This window comes from Anolis carolinensis, chromosome 3, assembly GCF_035594765.1.
Source record: "Anolis carolinensis isolate JA03-04 chromosome 3, rAnoCar3.1.pri, whole genome shotgun sequence".
NCBI lineage: Eukaryota > Metazoa > Chordata > Lepidosauria > Squamata > Dactyloidae > Anolis > Anolis carolinensis.
Window position 1 is genome coordinate 284,156,776 of NC_085843.1, and position 20,114 is coordinate 284,176,889.

General features: G+C 44.1%; 1 long non-coding RNA gene across 1 annotated transcript; it reads right to left on the minus strand.

Moving 5' to 3' along the window:
- Positions 1-2,088: 2,088 nt before the first annotated feature.
- On the minus strand, positions 2,089-3,238 carry LOC134297934 (uncharacterized). Its single transcript, XR_010004906.1, has 2 exons — positions 2,709-3,238; positions 2,089-2,625 (listed from the first exon to the last, which is right to left on the minus strand). It is a non-coding gene; the product is annotated as an uncharacterized LOC134297934 (long non-coding RNA).
- Between the last annotated feature and the right edge of the window lie 16,876 nt (positions 3,239-20,114).

Consider the following 20,114-nt stretch of genomic DNA (forward strand, 5'->3'; position numbering starts at 1 on the left):
CCATCTGTCGGGGGTGCTTTGAATGCGATTTCCTGCTTCTTGGCAGGGGGTTGGACTGGATGGCCCATGAGGTCTCTTCCAACTCTACTATTCTATGATTCTATGATCTTTTTAAAAATCCCACCACTGACACCAATTGCGGAGATGTGAATGAGTCTCTATTGATTAATTATATTTATATTATTATTATATGTTTTATATCCGATGCCACCAGTTATTAAAGATGTTTTATTTATAAGCTGCCATCAGAGGTAAGGATGTTTATAATGCGGCCACTAGATGTTAAGGGGATTATCAACTCTTGCCACTACTATTGGAAGATATAGCCACTGGCTCCTTAGAGAGGAGACTTTAAAATCTTTATTTTTCTTCCTTCTTGTTTGCTTTTGATGGTAATATAGATTTCAGAGACTGAGATGTTAAAAAGAACAATAACACATTTATTCAGGCACAAGCTTAATGGTTGCAATAACTTCTTTAGAGGCACTTAGATTAACAGTTGCAAAGCTATATTGAGGTGTTTCAAACTTCTTAAAACACTACTTCCTCCTTTACTGCTTTAACCTGCAGTCACCCTGTGAATTTCAGTCACAGACTATCTGTTGCTTGTCTGGAAACAGACTACCTTAAAATAAACCACCAAACTTATTTTAAACTGACTCAAATAAGCCCCTACTGCTTTAAACTGCAGTCACCCTGTGAATTACAATCACAGACTATCTGTTCCTTATCTGGAAACAGATTACCTTAAAATAAGCCACCAAACTTATTTTAAACTGACTCAAAATGACTAATTGAGTCTCCCTGATCCCCTAACTTAGGATCAGTCTTCCCTGAGCTTCAACAGAGCACAGACTAAAACTCTCTTCAAAACATTCCCTCCTTTTTCCAAACGTTGGTTGGCTCCGCCCTTGTTACTATGGCAACCTGCCTCAGAATGCTGAGCTGGTTACCATCCCCCACACACTGGTAACTCTAATACTTACCCTTTCAAACATAGTTAAACATGACTTTTAAAACACAATTAAACATGACATCTGTAAACTAAAAAATTCTCACTTCGTTACAGACAACAATGTGAATGGACCCTTACCAGGTGAGTTTGTGAGCATCACACTCTCTCTGCCTCCCAACTCTACAATTCTAAGAAAATAACTGAAAAATCTGTCTGATTTGCTCCACCACTGTAGTGTCATTCCTATTTACTATGTTACTCCTGAAAAATAACTTCATTGTGCCCTCATTACGGAAAAAATAATAGCAACTTGTTATGCTACTTGTAACTGGTGGCTTCTGGACTCCAAGCCGCTCTTTGTTGTTGACAGCCGTGTCCTTTTCGGAAGAGAATCCGAGTCTCAAACTTCACTTCTGCTGCCTCTTGGGTTCAAAGTAGGTTAGATGGTCTGACAAAGCAATTAGTTTTCATGCAGAGGGCTGTGCAGTCTGGCTCCTAATGCACGCTCCTGAAAGCCTCTTCATCATAACAAAACAGAATCCAGGGCAAACATTAATTCGGCGCTTCTGACGGGAACGGTTAAATTATTGTTGTTGTTGTTGTTTTGGAAGGGAGCAAACAAGAGAATATCAACCGCCCCTGGTGCATTTGGCTCTAGGAGCCAAAGCGTGAAATTTGAATTTTCTGTGTCTGCAAACTAAAGCAAGGTGCTTGTAAGAATCCTAAATGGAAATCAAAAGAAGAGCCTCAAAAGTTATTCTTAGTGCCAAAATTCAGAACTGGAGGAGGTGACCCAAGATTCTGCATGAAGCACATAGTCAAAAAGTAATAGTAGTAGTAGTAGTAGTAGTAGTAATAATAATAATAATAATAATAATAATAACTTTATTTTTATACCCCGCCCCATCTCACCGAAGGGACTCGGGGCGGCTTACATGGGGCCAGGCCCGATAAAACAAACAAATAACAGTAACAAAGCAATAAAACAATTATCCCAGTAAAAAAATCAACATCAATAAAAACAATCATTAAAATCACCACGCAGGATACAGTGTTAAAAACAGGAGACTTTAGTAGTAGTAGTAGTAGTAGTAGTAGTTGCTGTTGTTGTCATAGACAGAACGCCACCAGATAAAGTTCAACACAGTTTATTAAAGTTACAGAACTAAAAAGTGCCCGTATGAAACAAGGGCTAGGCAAACACTTGCCTTTAGTGAAAAAGATACACAAAAAAGACTCCGCTGATACTAAAAGTGGTTCAAAAGATAAACCGGATTAAACAGGAGTTTAATCCGGGTTAAACAGAAAATGCTTACTTCAGCCCGGCAATTTAAACAAACAAAAGTTGAAAAACAAGGATTCAAAGAAACATAAATAGCTGGCAGCAGATTCCTCTCTGCTACTCGAAAGCTGCGAATGAGTAACTAAGATTGTTACTCCTCCGTGCAGCAAACGGAATCCTGATCCAGGCACTTCAATCAGGGTAGCAACAGTCAGCAGGGTCCCAGTCCAGTCCGAGGTCGAAAGCCAGGTGCAGATGTCTTTAGTTCACCAATTCCACCGAAAGCCACAGAAGGGGTAGTCCGAGGTCGTAGTCAGTCAGTCAGTCAGTCCAGCGTCAATCCAGAATAGGCAATTAATGTCCGTCAAGAAGACGACGGAGGTCCAAGCTAATAAGATTAAACACAGGTTGCACAACAAAAGCCCACACAGTTCCTCCCGCCGTCTATGCCCAGTGTCCTTGGTAACTTACGTATTCAGCAAACGAAACACACCCGTCTTCAGGAAATTCCCAACAAGAGCCCAAGCGTTCGTCCAGATTACCTTGCCCAACGCAATTAGCCCTGGATTCTAAACCCCATTTTATGCCAGTTACAACTCCTCATCGCTGTCAGCTGTTACCCTAATTCCAGGTGCCTCATCATCATCATCCTCATCAGAGCTAACACACCTTTGACTACGCCCCACAGCATCCCCAGCTGTGGATCTCATTCCATCCCTCCAACTCGTCCACGGGTCCGATCCTGCAACCCGCCAGTCGCTTCCCATACTAGCATTGCCGGTGACACCGAAATCCTCCCTCACACGAGTCCATTCCATGTCATCCTCCTCTGAGCTAACCATCTCTTCCTCCATTCCCTCTGTAAAACCCTCAAAGGAGTCTTCGTCAGTTGGTTCTGCAAATAAGTCCCGCAGCCGTTTCCTTTCTCGCTCCTCAAGAGAGTCTGACTCTCGAGGAGTCTTACGACCACGTCTCCCAGTATCGGAGCCATAAGGCTCAACCATAACAGTTGTTGTGTTGTGCTTTCAATTTGATTCCAACTTACAGCAACCCTAAGGCAGACCTATCATGGTGTTTTCTTGGCAGAAAGTATCCTTTCCCTCTGAGGCTGAGAGATTGTCATCTGCCCAAGGTTACTTAATGGGTTTCTGTAGCCAAATGGGGATTTGAACCCAGGTCTCCTTGGGTTCATTTACACTGTGGAATGAATGCAGTTGGACACCACTTTAACTGCAATGGCCTTTAACCTTCTCTGCCAAAGAGTGTTGGAGCCACAGAAAACTACAACTCTCAGGATTCCATATCATTAAGCCTTTACAATTAAACTAGTGCCAAGTTGTATTAAGAATAAATGCAGCTGGACACCACGTTAACTGCCTGTGGCTCAATGCTACTGAATCCTGGGACTTCGCTGTGGCTCTGGGATTCTTTGACAGAGAAGGCTAAAGACAAAACTGCAACTTTCAGGATCCACCAGGCAGGAAACAGCCAGGCTTTGAAGCTGAAAGGCCATTCAAGATAGGTTCTGTAGGTTTGTTCTGAAGTCGAATTTGTATGTAAGCTGGACCAGGTACTTTTTAGAGTGTAAATTCAGCCAAATGTGTGTGTGTGTGTGTGTGTGTGTGTGTGTGTGTGTATCTATATCTATATCTATATCTATATCTATATCTATATCTATATCTATATCTATATCTATATCTATGTTAGGGATGTGCAATTTTTTTGTTTGTTCTCGGTATGTCATATCAAATTTGTTAACTTTGTACTGACAGTGCAATGTCCGATGCATGGACATGGCTTACATCTTGATTAAAACTTGATCAAAATTTACCCAATACCTTTTACATTTGCATTTTGTAAACCTCGGAAACCTCCCAGTTTCATTTTTAGTGCAAGAAAGCAAAACAAAGCCAAAAAGGCTGCCTTTCCTTTTTAAATTAATGGCCTCTCACCATTAGGAGAGGGAAGCAGCAGGGAGGAAGCAGAGTTTGCTGGGAAATAGACTGAGAGAGCACAGAACTCTGGGAAATGTAGTTTGGGAAGGCGAGGAGCCCTATGCTAGAAAATTCACCCCAATAATGGAGCAATGGGTTAAACCCTTGTGCTGCTTAACTACTGGCCTGAAGGCTGGCTAAACTGCTGACCTGAAGGTTGGTAGTTTGAATCTGTAAAATGGGTGCGCTCCCATCTGTCAGCCCTAGTTCCTGCCAACGTAGCAGTTTGAAAATATGCAAATGTAAGTTGATAAATAAGTACTGCTTTGGCGGGAACAGATGAGCATCACCTTCAGAAGCTGGAAATGAAAGGAGAAGCCTTGCCTTTGTTTGTGTTTGTGTGTCTCGTGTGATTGTAAAGGCACTGAATGTTTGCCTATGTATGTAAATGCTGTAATCTGCTCTGAGTCCCCTGGGGGAGAAGGGCGGAATATAAATAAAGTGTATTATTATTATTATTATTATTGTTATTATTATCATTATTATTATTATTAGCTGTAAAAATGAGACAGCCCCTGAAGTTTCCCAACTTGCACAATTACTATAATGAAAAAGTAATGAAATTCAGTTACTCTCATTAATGTAATGAAATTTTAACTAACAACACTTTAGAAACAGTTTAGAAACAAAATGCCAGTGCTCCCAGTTTTGTAATGACTTTTGAAAGATTTTTTAATTATATATATATATATATATATATATATATATATAGAGAGAGAGAGAGAGAGAGAGAGAGAGAGAGAGAAAGCAGAGGTGGTCCACCAGCAAGGCCATTTAGGCGGTCGCCTATGGTGCAATCATTCCGGGGGTGCAGTTGAAGCCCCCGGGAGGATGGCGCCACCCCCGCCTCCTTTTTTGGGCCTTGCAGGCCTTCTTTGGGCTGCCCGGCCCACCAGAAGGCCCGATGTGGGCTCCAGAAGGCCTGACGCAGGCTCCAGAAGGCCCAGCGCAGGCTCTGGAAGTCCGCGTCAGGCCTTCTGGTGGGCTGGACAGGCCTTCTGGAACCTGCTTCGGGCACTCTGGAGCCTGTACTAGGCCTTCCGGAGCCCACCGCCGGCACTCCAGAGCCCACACTAGGCCTTCTGGATCCTGCGCTGGGCCTTCCAGAGCCCATGGCCGACACTCCGGAGCCTGCGTCAGGCACTCCGGAGTCCACACTAGGCCTTCTGGAGCCCGCGTTGGGCACTCCAGAGCCTGCACTAGGCCTTCCGGAGCCTGCGCTGGGCCTTCCGGAGCCCACGGCCGGCACTCCGGAGTCCACACTAGGCCTTCTGGAGCCCGCGTTGGGCACTCCAGAGCCTGCACTAGGCCTTCCGGAGCCTGCGCTGGGCCTTCCGGAGCCCACGGCCGGCACTCCGGAATCCACACTAGGCCTTCTGGAGCCCGCGTTGGGCACTCCAGAGCCTGCACTAGGCCTTCCGGAGCCTGCGCTGGGCCTTCCGGAGCCCACGGCCGGCACTCCGGAGTCCACACTAGGCCTTCTGGAGCCCGCGTTGGGCACTCCAGAGCCTGCACTAGGCCTTCCGGAGCCTGCGCTGGGCCTTCCGGAGCCCACGGCCGGCACTCCAGAGCCCACACTAGGCCTTCTGGAGCCCGCGTTGGGCACTCCAGAGCCTGCACTAGGCCTTCCGGAGCCTGCGCTGGGCCTTCCGGAGCCCACGGCCGGCACTCCAGAGTCCGCGTCGGGCACTCCGGAGCCCGCTGCCGCCTGTTGGAAGCAAGGCAAATGGGGTTTATTTATCTGTGGAATAATGTCCAGGGTGGGAGAAAGAGCTCTTGTCTGTTGAGAGGCAGGTGTGGATGTTGTAATTAATCACCTTGATTAGCATTTAATGGCCCTGTGGCTTCAAGGCCTGGCTTCCTCTTGCCTGGGAGAGTCTTTTTTTGGGAGGTGTTAGCTTCCCTGATTGCTTCCTGTCTGGATTTCCCCCGTTTTCAGAATGGTCTTTATTTAGGCTTTTCCTTAATCTCTCATTATTATCCAATATTTTCGCTTATCCAATGCTTTTATTTTTCAGTGATTGGTTTTGGGGGGGAGGGGGTCGCCAAAATTTCTCTTCACCTATACTTGAAAATTATCTTGGACCTGCTTTGAGAGAGAAAGAGAGAGAGAGGGCACCTGCCTTCTTGGAAACACCCTAAAACTTGGCTTTAGTTGGTGTTTTCATTGGGAAACAAAGACTGCTAGAAAAAGCTGCCTGCACAGTGGATGTGTTTGTGGAAGAGCAGTCGAGGGGGGAGGGAAGGTGTACTTAGCGTAGGTTTGCAGAAAGTAACTTAGTTGTTGATTGACGGCTCCCCAGAGGACCAACAAGGATTATTCACCAGGTAAGAGCTGCGTCGGTGGCATTGGGGAATCTTCTCTCTGCGATGATGCCCTGAGAAGACTTCATCGACTGGAAGGGGGCACGCTTCCTCGCTCCATTTACATCTTGTTTTCTCAGCTGAAGTTGTCAACCAGGTCGATCCTTAGAAAGAATGGAGAATGGGCTCCTGAGGGGTAAGTAATGATCCATCAATGTCAAGAATGATAGCTCTTTTCCCTCATTCTATCAGCTGAATTGTTGGGTTGAAACACAAGGGGCAAAGAAAGCAGGAGGGGAGGGAAATCAGCCGCAAAAAAAATAGATAGTTGGTCAGGAAGGTTGGCCATGCAGTAGGGTGGCCAAATGACCTCCCACATGAAATGGACCTACCCAGATAGAAGGAGGTACAAACACCGAGAAGTATTGTAGCAAGGAATGGCAGAAAAGTCAATTTATGGTCCCTGTGTCTGTACTTTTGGTTGATAGCAGACTTCTTCATGAGTTTCATTGGGTTTCCTTAGACAAGGAACATTCAGAGATAGTTTGTCAGTTCCAGACTCTGAAATGGAGCCTACAGCACCTTGGTAGTGCTTTTGGGCTTAAAGAAGGGCCTTCCTTTTGTAATTATGATGCCCAGAATAGCTTATCACCATTCCCAATGCTCTGGAGATCCTACACTGAGAAGGAGGTTGGATTAGATGGCCTCTGAGGACCCCTTCCAATTATTGGATCCTAGGATTCGTTACAGCATTTGGAGAAGAGGGACCTTGCATATGTGTGTACATGTCCTCAAGTTACCTTCATGAATTTCCTCGTGTTTTCATAGGCAAGAATCAGAGATGGCTTTGCATGTCCTTCTGAAATAAAGCCCCTGGACTCATTGGTGGGTTCCCACCCAAGGGCTAACCAGGATTGAGCCTTCTTAGCTTTCCAAGATCAGATGACGCCTGGTGATTTTAGGTTGTTTAGGCCATGTGTTTGTATGTGCCTTCAAGTTGCCTACCCACCTATGGCATCCTTATGAATTTCATATGGTTTTCTTAAGCAAGGGATACTCAGAGGTGATTTTTCCAGTTCCTTCCTTTAAAGCAGATGGTATTTGTTAGTGGTCTCCCATCCAAATACTTACTAGGGTTGACCTTGCTTAGCTTCCAAGATTAAACATAATCTGGTGAGGTAGGACCAGGTCTCGTGGTTTAAAGTAACAGGAAAGTAGATTTGGGTTGAACATTAGAAGGGCTTCTTGATAGTAAAGGCAATTTGATGATGGAACCAATAGTTTGCAGAGGTCCTGGACTCTCCATTTTGGATAGCTTCAAAAAGGGTCTGGGTAACTCCCAACTGGATCCTTTGGCTGGAGATCCTATACTGGGAAGGAGACTGGACTAAATGGCCTCTGGGGACCCCTTCCCACTCTAGGATTCTAGGATTCAGCAAAGTACTTTCCTCTATTGCTTTGCATGGATGGTGCTATTTTGGTTTCATAAGGCTCAGTGTTTAAGAAACAAGTTTGTTTGTGTTCATTTGTCTGACACAACCATCAAACCGAACACTAGAAGGAAGGGGGAGAGATGAGTCTGATTGTGAAGATGCTCATTTCCAAACTTCACTACACAATAAACAAACTCATACAAGCCCACATTTAAAAAAAAACAGGAGCCCAATGTTCTCTCCATATTTAGCGGCTGTTTCCGGAGTGATGACGGCACCGATTTCTTGAAGGCACAAACGATTAATTCTAACACAATGGCAATTACACTCAGTTAAATGGCCCATGTACTGTCAAAATAACATTCAAGACCCTCTGGCTCGAAATACTTGAGGATCGATGGAGCAAACCAGATACCCTTTTGTTCAAATTAATGAGTCCCTGACTTGTGCGTGGATGAAGAACTACAGAAAACAAATAATTTTTTTTTGATGGAATGAATCTACACCGTCAGAGGCAATAGATGTGGAGTGAAGGCCTTCGGCTTTGCAGCTCTAACCCTGCATCACATTGAGAGTCAAAGGAAAGAGACCAAAAGTTGGGGATCTCCAACTTGGAGAAGAGAAAGCAAAGAAAGGACATGATAGCCATGTTTAAACATTTGAAAGATTGCCATATTGAAGAGGGGACATTATTTCTTGATGTTTCACAGACTAGGACACAAATGAGCAATGAATCCAAACTTTATGGGGAATTCAGGGCTGTCTCAGAGTCCAGTAAAGTCTCCTTCTCTTGAGATTTTAAAGCAGAGGCTGGATGGCCATTTCTCGGGGTGCTTTGATTGTGTTTTCCTGCATGGTAGAAGGGGGTTGAACTGGATGGCCTTTGAGGTCTCTTCCAACTTCAGGATTCTATGAAAAGTGGACTCTTCTCTCACTAGAAGAGTTTGCCATCCTTACTCTTCAGGCACAAATGGAGTCAAAGTGAAAGTCTCACCAGGGGCGGTTCAACCGCGAGGCAAATTAGGCAGTTGCCTGTGGCACCATCCTCTGGGGGCGCTGTTGAGGCAACTCCTGCCTCTGCGGCTGCGCCTGCCTCCGCAAGGATAGCCTGCGTTATATGGCTGTGTGGAAGGGCCCTAAGTAACATCATGTGAAGATTTTTCTGGTCCTGGTTTGAAAGTGTTATTTCCTGTTTAATTGTACAGTCCTTACTTTGAAAGTACCATAGTTGTTCTACTCCAGAAACCTTTGTTTTTGTGGCTGCCACAAACTAGGTTGAATTGGTTGAGAAACAATGAGATTTTCATTGAAAAACGACAGCAAAATGTGCTGCAAGATGCCTCTCCCACAAAAACAAAGTTTGATAAATTTTCCCCATGTTTTTATGATATAATCGATTAGGAAATGACATTTATAACCCAGGAAGAAAAATTATGTTACATAGTGTAATTGCATTGGCATATGTGTGAACTAGGCACATAGTATTTTATGTTTGTCTGTGGCACCTTTAGTCTTCTTTTTTTGGAGGTGCCTAAATGACCGCTGTTCCAAATGGAGGCCCAACAGAAAGAGATACTCCCTTCTTCTTCATGAAATATTACTTCTCCTGAACCAGGACACAAAGGAGTGGGCTGTCAATGGGCTTCGAAAGGGTTAAGCACTGGCTGAAGGAAGCGACATGTACCTGTCCAGCTGCCAAGGTGTCTTCATCCTTTATGGATGTCCCAAGACCAGGAGGGTGGTTAATTTTTCATGGAGGCCTGAGCCTCCATTGCCCACAGCCGTTGAATTTTTCATGGCTTCCTCCATATGTATGTAGGCACCAGTCCAGCTAAGGGGAATAAGGAATTAGTGCAGGTCAGATAATGCGTTGAAATGAAGAAAGGAAAGAAAGAGACAGGGAAGGAGAAGGAGGGAAGGAGAAAGAGAGAGAAGAAGAGAAGGAAGAGGAGGCAGGGAAGGGGAAAAGGAGAGAGCTTCTGTTTGGGGCCACTGAATATCACTAACAAGAGATGTGTAGCACCTACATTTGATTTAAAGTTGTGGCAGTGGAGCTACACATGAGTGTAAACCTACAATAGTTGAGATGTGCTGTGTTATCCTTAGTGCGTTGACTTTTTAGGCCTGTTTCTGGGGTTCTTTGTGGCGGTGATCAGAAAATTGCATTGGATTGATGACATCAGCTTTAGATACAGGCATTGCAGTTTTCTATGATGATGACTGGTAGATATTTCTGTATCTTGAGAACTAGAGCTGATTTATTTATTTATTTATTTATTTACAGCATTTATATTCTGCCCTTCTCACCCCGAAGAGGACTCAGGACGGATCACATTACATATATAGGCAAACATTCAATGCCTTTTAACATAGAACAAAGACAAGACAAACATAGGCTCCGAGCGGGCCTCGAACTCATGACCTCCTGGTCAGAGTGATTCATTGCAGCTGGTTGCAGCTGGCTTGCTCTCCACCCTGCGCCACAGCCAGTTCCCTGATAGTGGGGAACTGTTGGAAATAATATAATAATAACTTTATTTTTATACCCCACCTCTATCTCCCCAAAGGGGACTCAGAGCGGCTTACATGGGGACAAGCCCAAATAAAAACCATAGCAATATAAAACACAACAATAGACAAAAAAATGCACAATTATAAAAATGTAAACATTAGCCAGTAAAAACAAATGACAAGAACTAATAAAAAACATGGATTAAAAACATGGAAATCATCCTGGACTACACAAGTCTCATTTATTAGATATGTAGTGGATAGATTAAACTGAGGGAAACCTCTCTATAATCCCATGCATGCCCAGATAGGCTTTGCTGATTTCCCTCTGTTCCTATCCTGTTTACATCCACCCCTTCACCTTGTTGTTTTAGCAATGTGATCTCTTCAGGGATGAGGTAACTTCCACTCTTTAGATTGGAATTTTTAATTGCCCCAAAAGAAGGCTCAGACCATGCGGTGGTAGCCATTTCTCCTCCTTTGTCTTCTGCATGAGAAGAACACATTTGCCCTCTCTACTAGCAAAATGTAGCTATTTAGATATTCTTTGTTATTTTTACCTGCTTACCTTCCTTAGTGCTAGCTTAGACAGCTAGTTAGCTCCAAAACCCTTTCTATCCACGATGGATTTCCTTTTACCTCAGTAAATACCTTTTTTGAACTTTTAAGCTGACTTTGCAATCCTTTGCCATCCTAAGAAGAAAGGCTTCCCTAAACTCACCTCATGTAAGTTTCTGCTGTTTGGAAGTGTGCTTCTGCACTCTGCTATATTTTAGGGAATCTCCCTCAGAAAGAGAGTTATTTTTGAGCCTAACAGCTCATAGATTCCCAGCAGGAACTGGTGGCATTTTTGGAACCAGCAAGTCAAACAGACTCCAAAAGAAGACCTACTATTTGAGGCACCAAAATGGGCGTTGGCCAATGTTATTCATGGATTTGACTATATACTCAAGTAAAGCGCAGTGAGTTAAACCGCTAAGCTGCAGAACTTGCCGGCCGAAATATTGATGGTTTGAATCTGTGGGATGGGGTGAGCTCCCATTGTTAACCCCAGCTTCTGCTAATCTCGCAGTTCAAAAACATGCAAATGTGAGGCACCACTCCGACGGGAAGGTAACGGCGCTCTATGAAATCATGTCTATGGCCACGTGACCTGGGAGGCCTCTATGGACAACGCCGGCTCTGTGGCTTAGAAATGGAGATGAGCACCAACCCCCAGAGTCGAACTTGACTAGACTTTATGTCGAGGGGAAACCTTTACCTTTTATATACTCAAATATGAGTCTAGGAATTTAACTTAAAAAAATTAACCCCTCCCTCCCCACAAGCTCTAGATCAGTATAGAGAGTTAGGCCAAAACTAACAAAATGAATTTCAATGGGGAAAATGTATGCTACTCCACTTGGGCAATAAAAATGAGATACACAGATATAGGATGGGTGACAACTGACTTGGAAACAATCCCTTTGAAAAGGATCTGGAAGTCTTAGTGAATCATAAGCTGAACATGAGTCAACAGTGTGACGTGGCAGCTTCAAAGGCTAATACGATTCTAGGCTGCACCATTAGGTGTGTAGTGTTTACGTATTAGATCTAGGGAAGTCGTGGTCCCACTCTATTCTTCCTTGGTCAGATCTCACTTGGAATATCGTAACCCTGCATCCTGTTCTGGGCAGAACAATTCAAGAAGGGACCCTAAGGTCCATTGAGTCAAACCCTCTTCAGCCATGCAAAAAGACACAATCCAAGCCCTCCTGACAGATGGCCATCCAGCGCCTGCTTAAAAACCTCCAGAGAAAGAGACTCCACTAGGCTCCCAGGCAGCAGTTGATTCCACTCTTTAATAGCTCAGACTGTCAGGAAGGTTTTCCTAATGTTCAGACTAGAACCCAAAGCAGATCTGCTTCTCCACTGGCATGGAACCCACTGGTCACCAGTGTGCCATGCTGGAGAACTTCCTTTCTGAACTCTTGCTGTTTTTAGAGCTTCTGTCCCTTTGCAAGTCTCAGTAAAACAAATTTGTCTCGCTTATGGTTTTGGTTCTCTCTTGTTTCTGAAATGAAACATTAAATAATGTTGATTCTCTCCAAGTGCAGGTTGTTTGAGCAGGCAAAGCCATTTGTTAATTGCACTTGATTATTTACCAAGGAAGGTGGAATTAAACGGGAATGCATAAAACTTCATCTCCGTAATGAATGTTAATTGAAAAGAAGTGCTGCATCAATTTTCATTTAAGCAAATAGAAAACAGGCTGCAGTGCTGGATGGCAGGGACCAAGGAACAACTACCATGGAATAAATAGGAAATGAGAAACACAACAAGGGAAGATTACAAATGAGTTGAATTTCGTTGTTTCCTTAGGTATAAGTTTGGAGATTTTTGTCCCGTGAGGTGTGTCTCCATTCCCTCCTTCTTTCACTCTTCCTTCCTTTACATTTATAGAATGTTACTTCATCATTAACAAGTTAGCCCCAGAACTCATTAGTGCTTTTCAACTGGCATTTTGGGAAAACCAAGCTGATTACTGTCCACCCAAACGAGGAGAACACAGCTGCTTTCCCCCTTTGATCTCTGGTCCGAAGCTAAGCAAACCTGCAAGTTGTGGGCAGTTTAATTGCTGTTTGCTTTGAACCCTCTAGAATCCCAAGATGCCACGATGTCCATGCTCAAGTCTAGCACCCTTCACACATGGCCTCATTAAGCCATCCAGGTTCAGTCGCATGTGGGTGGTGGTGGAGGAAATGTTCAGCAGAGACCCTAAATCAAAGAAGGTTGCAACAAAGTCCCTCACAACCTTCTGGCAAACAAACTAGTAAAATGTGGGCTAGACAAAACTACGGTTAGCTGGATCTGTAATTGGCTAAGCAAACGAACCCAAAGGGTGATTCTCACCAATGCGTCGTCTTCATCTTGGAAAGAAGTCACGAGTGGAGTGCCGCAGGGCTTCGTCCTGGGCCCGGTTCTGTTCAACATCTTTATTAACGATTTAGACGAAGGGTTAGAAGGCACGATCATCAAGTTTGCAGATGGGACCAAACTGGGAGGGAGAGCCAACACTCCAGAAGACAGCAGCAGAAATCAAAACGATCTTGACAGACTAGAGAGATGGGCCAAAACTAACAAAATGAAGTTCAACAGGGACAAATGCAAGATACTTCACTTCGGCAGAAAAAAATGGAAATCAAAGATACAGAATGGGGGACGATGCCTGGCTTGACAGCAGTGTGTGTGAAAAAGATCTTGGAGTCCTTGTGACAGCAAGTTAAACATGAGCCTACAATGTGATGCAGTTGCTAAAAAGCCAATGGGAATTTGTCCTGCATCAATAGGGGAATAGCGTCTAGATCCAGGGAAGTCCTGCTCCCCCTTATTCTATTCTGCCTTGGTCAGACCACACCTGGAATCACACTGTGTCCAATTCTGGGCACCGCAGTTGAAAGGAAATGTTGACAAGCTGGAAAGCGTCCAGAGGAGGGCGACTAAAATGATCAAAGGTCTGGAGAACAAACCCTATGAGGAGCGGCTAAAAGAACTGGGCATGTTTAGCCTGCAGAAGAGAAGGCTGAGAGGAGACATGAGAGCCATGTACAAATACGTGAAGGGAAGTCATAGGCAGGAGGGAGGGAGCTTGTTTTCTGCTGCCCTGCAGACTAGGACACAATGGAACAATGGCTTCAAACTACAGGAAAGGAGATTCCACCTGAACATCAGGAAGAACTTCCTCACTGTGAGAAGGGATGTTCGGCAGTGGAACTCTCTCCCCCGGACTTGTGGTGGAGGCCCCTTCTTTGGAGGCTTTTAAGCAGAGGCTGGATGGCCATCTGTCAGGGGTGTTTGAATGCTCTCCCTCTCAATTTAGTGTCATCTGCAATTTCTTTCCAACCAGAGGCCTCCAAGCAGTTTTTGGACTACAAACCCCATCATCCCCAGCCAAGGAACCAGCTGGTGGGAGTTGTAGTCCAACACATGGTGGGAGGGGGGCAGGGTGCTGTGGTTTTATATGTTTTTATGGGTTTAATCTGAATTGTTTTAATACTAAAGATGTTTGATGCTGTTTTAACATTTGTATATTTTAAATTGTTTGCATCACAGTTGTGGAAAAGAAAAAGGTTTGGATCATTGATGTCGCCATTCCAGGTGACAGTCACATTGACGAAAAACAACAGGAAAAACTCAGCCGCTATCAGGACCTCAAGATTGAACTGCAAAGGCTCTGGCAGAAACCAGTGCAGGTGGTCCCGGTGGTGATGGGCACACTGGGTGCTGTGCCAAAAGATCTCAGCCGGCATTTGGAAACAATAGGCATTGACAAAATTACGATCTGCCAACTGCAAAAGGCCACCCTACTGGGATCTGCACGCATCATCCGAAAATACATCACACAGTCCTAGACACTTGGGAAGTGTTCGACTTGTGATTTTGTGGTACAAAATCCAGCATGTCTATCTTGTTTGCTGTGTCATACAATAATAATAATAATAATAATAATAATAATAATAATAATAATAATAATAATAATAATAATAATAATACAGTAGAGTCCCATTTATCCAACATTCGCTTATCCAACATTCTGTATTATCCAACGCAGTTTGCCTTTTAGTAGTCAGTGTTTTTGTAACCAATTTTTCAATATATTGTGAAGTTTTGGTGGTAAATTCCTAAATACAGTAATTACTACATAGTAATTACTGTGTATTGAACTGCCTTTTCTGTCCATTTGTTGTAAAACATGATGTTTTGGTGCTTAATTTGTAAAATCATAATGTAATTTCCAACATTATCACTTATCCAACCTTCTGCTTGCCCGTTTATGTTGGATAAGTGAGACTCTACTGTAATAATAATAACAATACCATGGTTTTTTTGGCATTCACTTATTGATTCTTAGCACTTTGTTAAGCCATTTCTGTGTCCAAAATAAGGCATGTTCTCTACACGTATAATTATCTGAACTCTGGCATTATATTCAATTGGGACATTGTTCAGAAATAACATTTCTTTCTGATATTGAAAACAGTTTTTCAACTCTCTAAATAGCGAGCATTTTCCCTTTGTTTTTCAGGAGTGATGAAATGAGATGCTACACTGCCCTCTTCTGGGCATCGGGTGTTATTGCATTGGGGTTTATTTCCTTGCAAAATTTAGTAACTTTTATCAAGAAGTACAGTACCACCCCTATGTGAGTTAATTTGAAATTACTCTAGAGTTGTGTGGGAGAATCTAACAACTTCCTATGGAAATAAAAACTATCTATTGTATACTGAGGCAGAAAGTTGGGTAATTCAATGGTGTTTCTGCAGCTTCAGGTACTGTGGTCCAGCTGGGAACATATGGGGCTCCTATGTCAAATTAAACCACGGAGTTGTTGAACTTGCTGACCAAAAGGTCAGTGGTTCGAATCCAGGGAGTGGGGTGAGCTCCTACTCTTAGCCCCAGCTTCTGGCAATCTAGCAGTTCGAAAACATACAAATGTGAGTAGATCAGTAAGGACCGCTCTGGTTGGAAGGTAATGGCGCTCCAGACAGTCATGCTGGCTACATGACCTAGGAGGTGTCTACAGACAACACCAACTTTTTGGCTTAGAAATGGAGATGAGCACCAACCCCCAGAGTCGGACACAACTAGACTTAATGTCAGGGGGAAACCTTTTCCTTTTTACTGTATTTAAAATGTGATAAGAGTGTTGGTCCCTCACCAAACTACAACTCCCATGGTTCCATAGCATTGAGACAGATTTGAAATGGTATTATTAATTCTGCTGGACAGAAGCACCCAGGGATGGAGCTTTGTTCAATGAAGAGTCATTTCTTGCCCTCACCTGCCACCTTGTGGTGATGACAATTATTACCATGATTCACCTTGGAAAGAGAAATGTCTGGAAGGCTCAACAGGTTGGACTCATATCACTATTCTGAGGATCGTGCTGGAGACCTTGCTTTCTCAATTCATATTGGCTGTGATCCGTCACTGGGGATGCTTTGCATAAATCTCTGTGCATGAAACCTGAATTGTATGATACAGTTGGCCCCGCACATTTGTGGGTTTGGACTTTCTGGAGGGGATTATTCATGGATCTACATTGACCACTTGTCCCAGGGCTGATCCAGTCCAACCCCCTTCTGAATGTAGGGTTGTTTGCTTATTTATTTATTTATTTACAGCATTTATATTCAGCCTTCTCACCTCGAAGGGGACTCAGGGCGGATCACATTGCACACATAAAGGCAAACATTCAATGCCATAACATAGAACAGAGACAGAGACAAGACGCAGGCACGGGCTGGCCTCGAACTTATGACCTCTTGCTCAGAGTGATTTGTTGCAACTGGCTTGCTTTCCAGCCTGCGCCACAGCCTGGCCTGGGGTAGCGGTGTTGTTATCGAACACCGCTACCCCAGCCCTAAATGGTTCAGGTCTAGGCTATTTAACTAACCTGTCCTGTTTTGTCTTTCAAGCTTTAAAGAACAGCCTTAAAACACTGTGGTAAGTAAATGAAAACTGCTTTACTTCAGCAAAACATAAAGTACAGCACACTCAGTGGAATAATGCAAAATGTTGTGACTCAGCCTTTGTGTGACTCTGATGAGGATTCTGGGCTGCAGTTCCCAGATGATGGGACTCAGATTCAGGATGAGTTTCAAGATGACTCTGATGGGGATTATGGCATTTAGGTGCAGAGTGTGGGTGATGAGGAGCAGGGAGGCTTTCCCATGGGAAGAAATGTTGTTGTTAATGATGATGGTTTTCAGGTGCAAGCAGCAGAAAGGGAGAGCAGTTCCCAGCCTCAGTTTGATGAGGCCGTGTCTCTAGATCGGGCTAGTCGTCTGGAATTTAGGGGGTTGTGCAGAAGTCTCAGAATAGCAAATAAGAGGGAATTCAAAGAGCAAAGAAATGCCTTCATGTTATGCTATTAAAACAGTCTGGTGAGAGGGAAATCTTTGTCAAAGCAATTTCCTCGCTTGAATCAGGAACCAAGTCTGCTTTCCTGTATTATCTTATAGCCTGGATCTATCCTTGTTCCTGGGACTTTGGCTTCGTTTTAAGGACCTTGTTTCATGCCTAATGTTTCCATGGATTTGTTCTTACAGCCTTGTTTTTGTAACTATCTTTTGGAACGGAACTTTTGCCTTTTATGAACTATCTTTTCCCTATTTCCTAATAAACTACAGAAGACTACATTTGGTGTGCAGTCTGGTGTCTTTAGCAAGGTGAAGCTAACCTGAGGTGCGACACAAAAGGAAGCAAGGAAGTCTTAGGGCAAGCACAGTTCTTAGTCTCTGATAAATTCCCAAATCAAATAGCAATCTTACTTCAGACAAAGAAATAGCAATAAATCCTTAGGAGCAGTTTCCCAGATGCAGAATCAAAGCAGGCACAAGGGGAGTGAAGAGTCTGTTTGTTACCAGCAAGAGCTGGCTGCACCTGCTTCTGCTTTATAGCCCTGAGTCCCCTCACAGCTGCCCATTACTCAGCTGCATTTCTGGCAGCTATTCTAGCTGAACGACATCTCTGCTCCGTTTCCTTTTGCCTCTCCTGAAATGTGGGTACTTACAAAATCTCCTCCTCAGATTCCAACTGCCCCTCTGATTCATGGACACTTTCCTGCTCCCCTTCCTCTTCTGAAGAAGAGGAATCCCTAACATAGCTGCATCTCTGCATATAAACTAACGCGGCGCTGTGGTCAGTAGAGGAGGCCCTGCTCTTGGTCTGACCCCCGTCTCAAGAGCATCTGGTGTGGACAAAAGTGAGGGCCTTCTCCGTGATGGCTCCCTGCCTCTAGAACTCCCTCCCAAAAGAATTAAGAATTGCCCCCTCTCTCCTCTCCTTTAAAAAACTTCCAAAAACCCATCTTTGCACCCCAGCATACAGAGAAGAGGAGTAGAACATCTCAATTGTAAACCCGTCGGATACTGAAGTCCACCTCGGCACTGTTGATTGCTGTATGTCATTTCTACACAACATCATTATAATTTTATATTTTCTATCTTTAATGCACTTTAATTATTGATATCATGTTATGATGTAACTGTAGATAATGAGGCTTATATTTTTAAATTATTTATTTGTGTCTTAGATATTATGTGTTCACATTGATGCTTATTTTATGTATTGTTTTATTATGTATTTGGTTCGTTTTATTACATTTTGTTATCTTTGTTGGAAACCACCATGAGTCCCCTTGGGGAGAGAATGCAGTGTACAAATAAAGTATCATCGTTGTCATCATCATCATCATTATTATGGAACCTAAATCTGCCCTTTGGGCCTTTAGCCATCCCTTCCAGTTCGGGGCCATCATCCATACCATTGATTTCAAAGCCAAATGCCCCAGAAAGAAAACTCAGCACAAAGTGGAGTCCACAACATGCAAGTGTAGAGAAGAGCAAGCCACAGACCACCGACTATAACGGAGCCTGGGCCCTGCCACATGCACCATGGAGGACCTTCTTATAGCAACACCAGAGACACTCCAAGTGGCCAGATTCTGGTCAAAGGACATTTAGTATAACACCAAGTTTTTTTTTAACTTTGTGTTTTCAAATACATTACAACTTGTACCCTCGGTTTGCTTCTGACACGATAAATGAAATTTCCTGCTACTTGGCAGGGGGTTGGACTGGATGGCCCATGAGGTCTCTTCCAAATTTACTATTCTATGCTTCTATGGTTCTATGGTGGGTCTTGGTTGATCCACTCTTTCATCCATCCATCCGTCCATCCATTTGAGTCCTGATCCTGCCCTTTGGGCCCTTAGCTGTCTCTCCCAGTTTGGGACCCATCCATATCATCAATTTTGGAGCCAAGCTGTAGGGATTCTTGGCTCCAACTGTATTGCAGTGGTTGGTCTTCTCTTGAAAAGAACACACCAAGACATACAGGGGGCTGAAGATACTATAGGTCTTTATTGTTGGGAATACAAGAGTCTCGCGCTACTGCTTGTCTATATAGGCCTAGCTACAGTATCATAAATCACTCTAGAGTCCTGGCGCCTGGAATTTGCCCATTTCCACATTCCAGAACCCATCCCCCCCGCCACCTTGGGGCAATTGAGTTTTACAACTGGTTCATACTAGAGTTCTGCATTTGTATGAAATTACTTTTCGTTTCTGTTTGTTCCACTTGTATGGCCCCATTTCTGTTTCTGTCCGCCACTGATGAAAATGGGTACCTATATAAATGGGCTTTTCTGTCCAAGGTCCGAAGAAAAAAAATCAGGCCTTGAGCAGCAAAGCACCAGGCCCTGCGAGCTGGGTCTAGAAACCACTGAACAGTTGATGGCTCACAGGTCTGGGTTGAGGAGCTTACAGTTGAGTGCTTGATGGTAGGCCTGGCAGCCAGGACCTGCCATGGAGCGCTCGATGCTTGTAGGCCCGACAGCTAGGGCTGTCGACGGTAGGCCCAACAGTGAGGGCCTACGAACCATCAAGCACTCAATGCTTGTAGACCCGGCTTGCAGGTCCTACAGGCCAGCGCCGAACGCTTGATGCTTGTAAGGCCTGTGAGTCAAACCTATGAGCATTGAGTATTTGGTGCTAGACAGTAACCCCTGTGAGCCAGGCTTACGACCCATCGAGCGCTCTATGGCTCATAGGCCTGGCTTGCAGGGCCTACAATGGAGTGTTTGGCGTTTG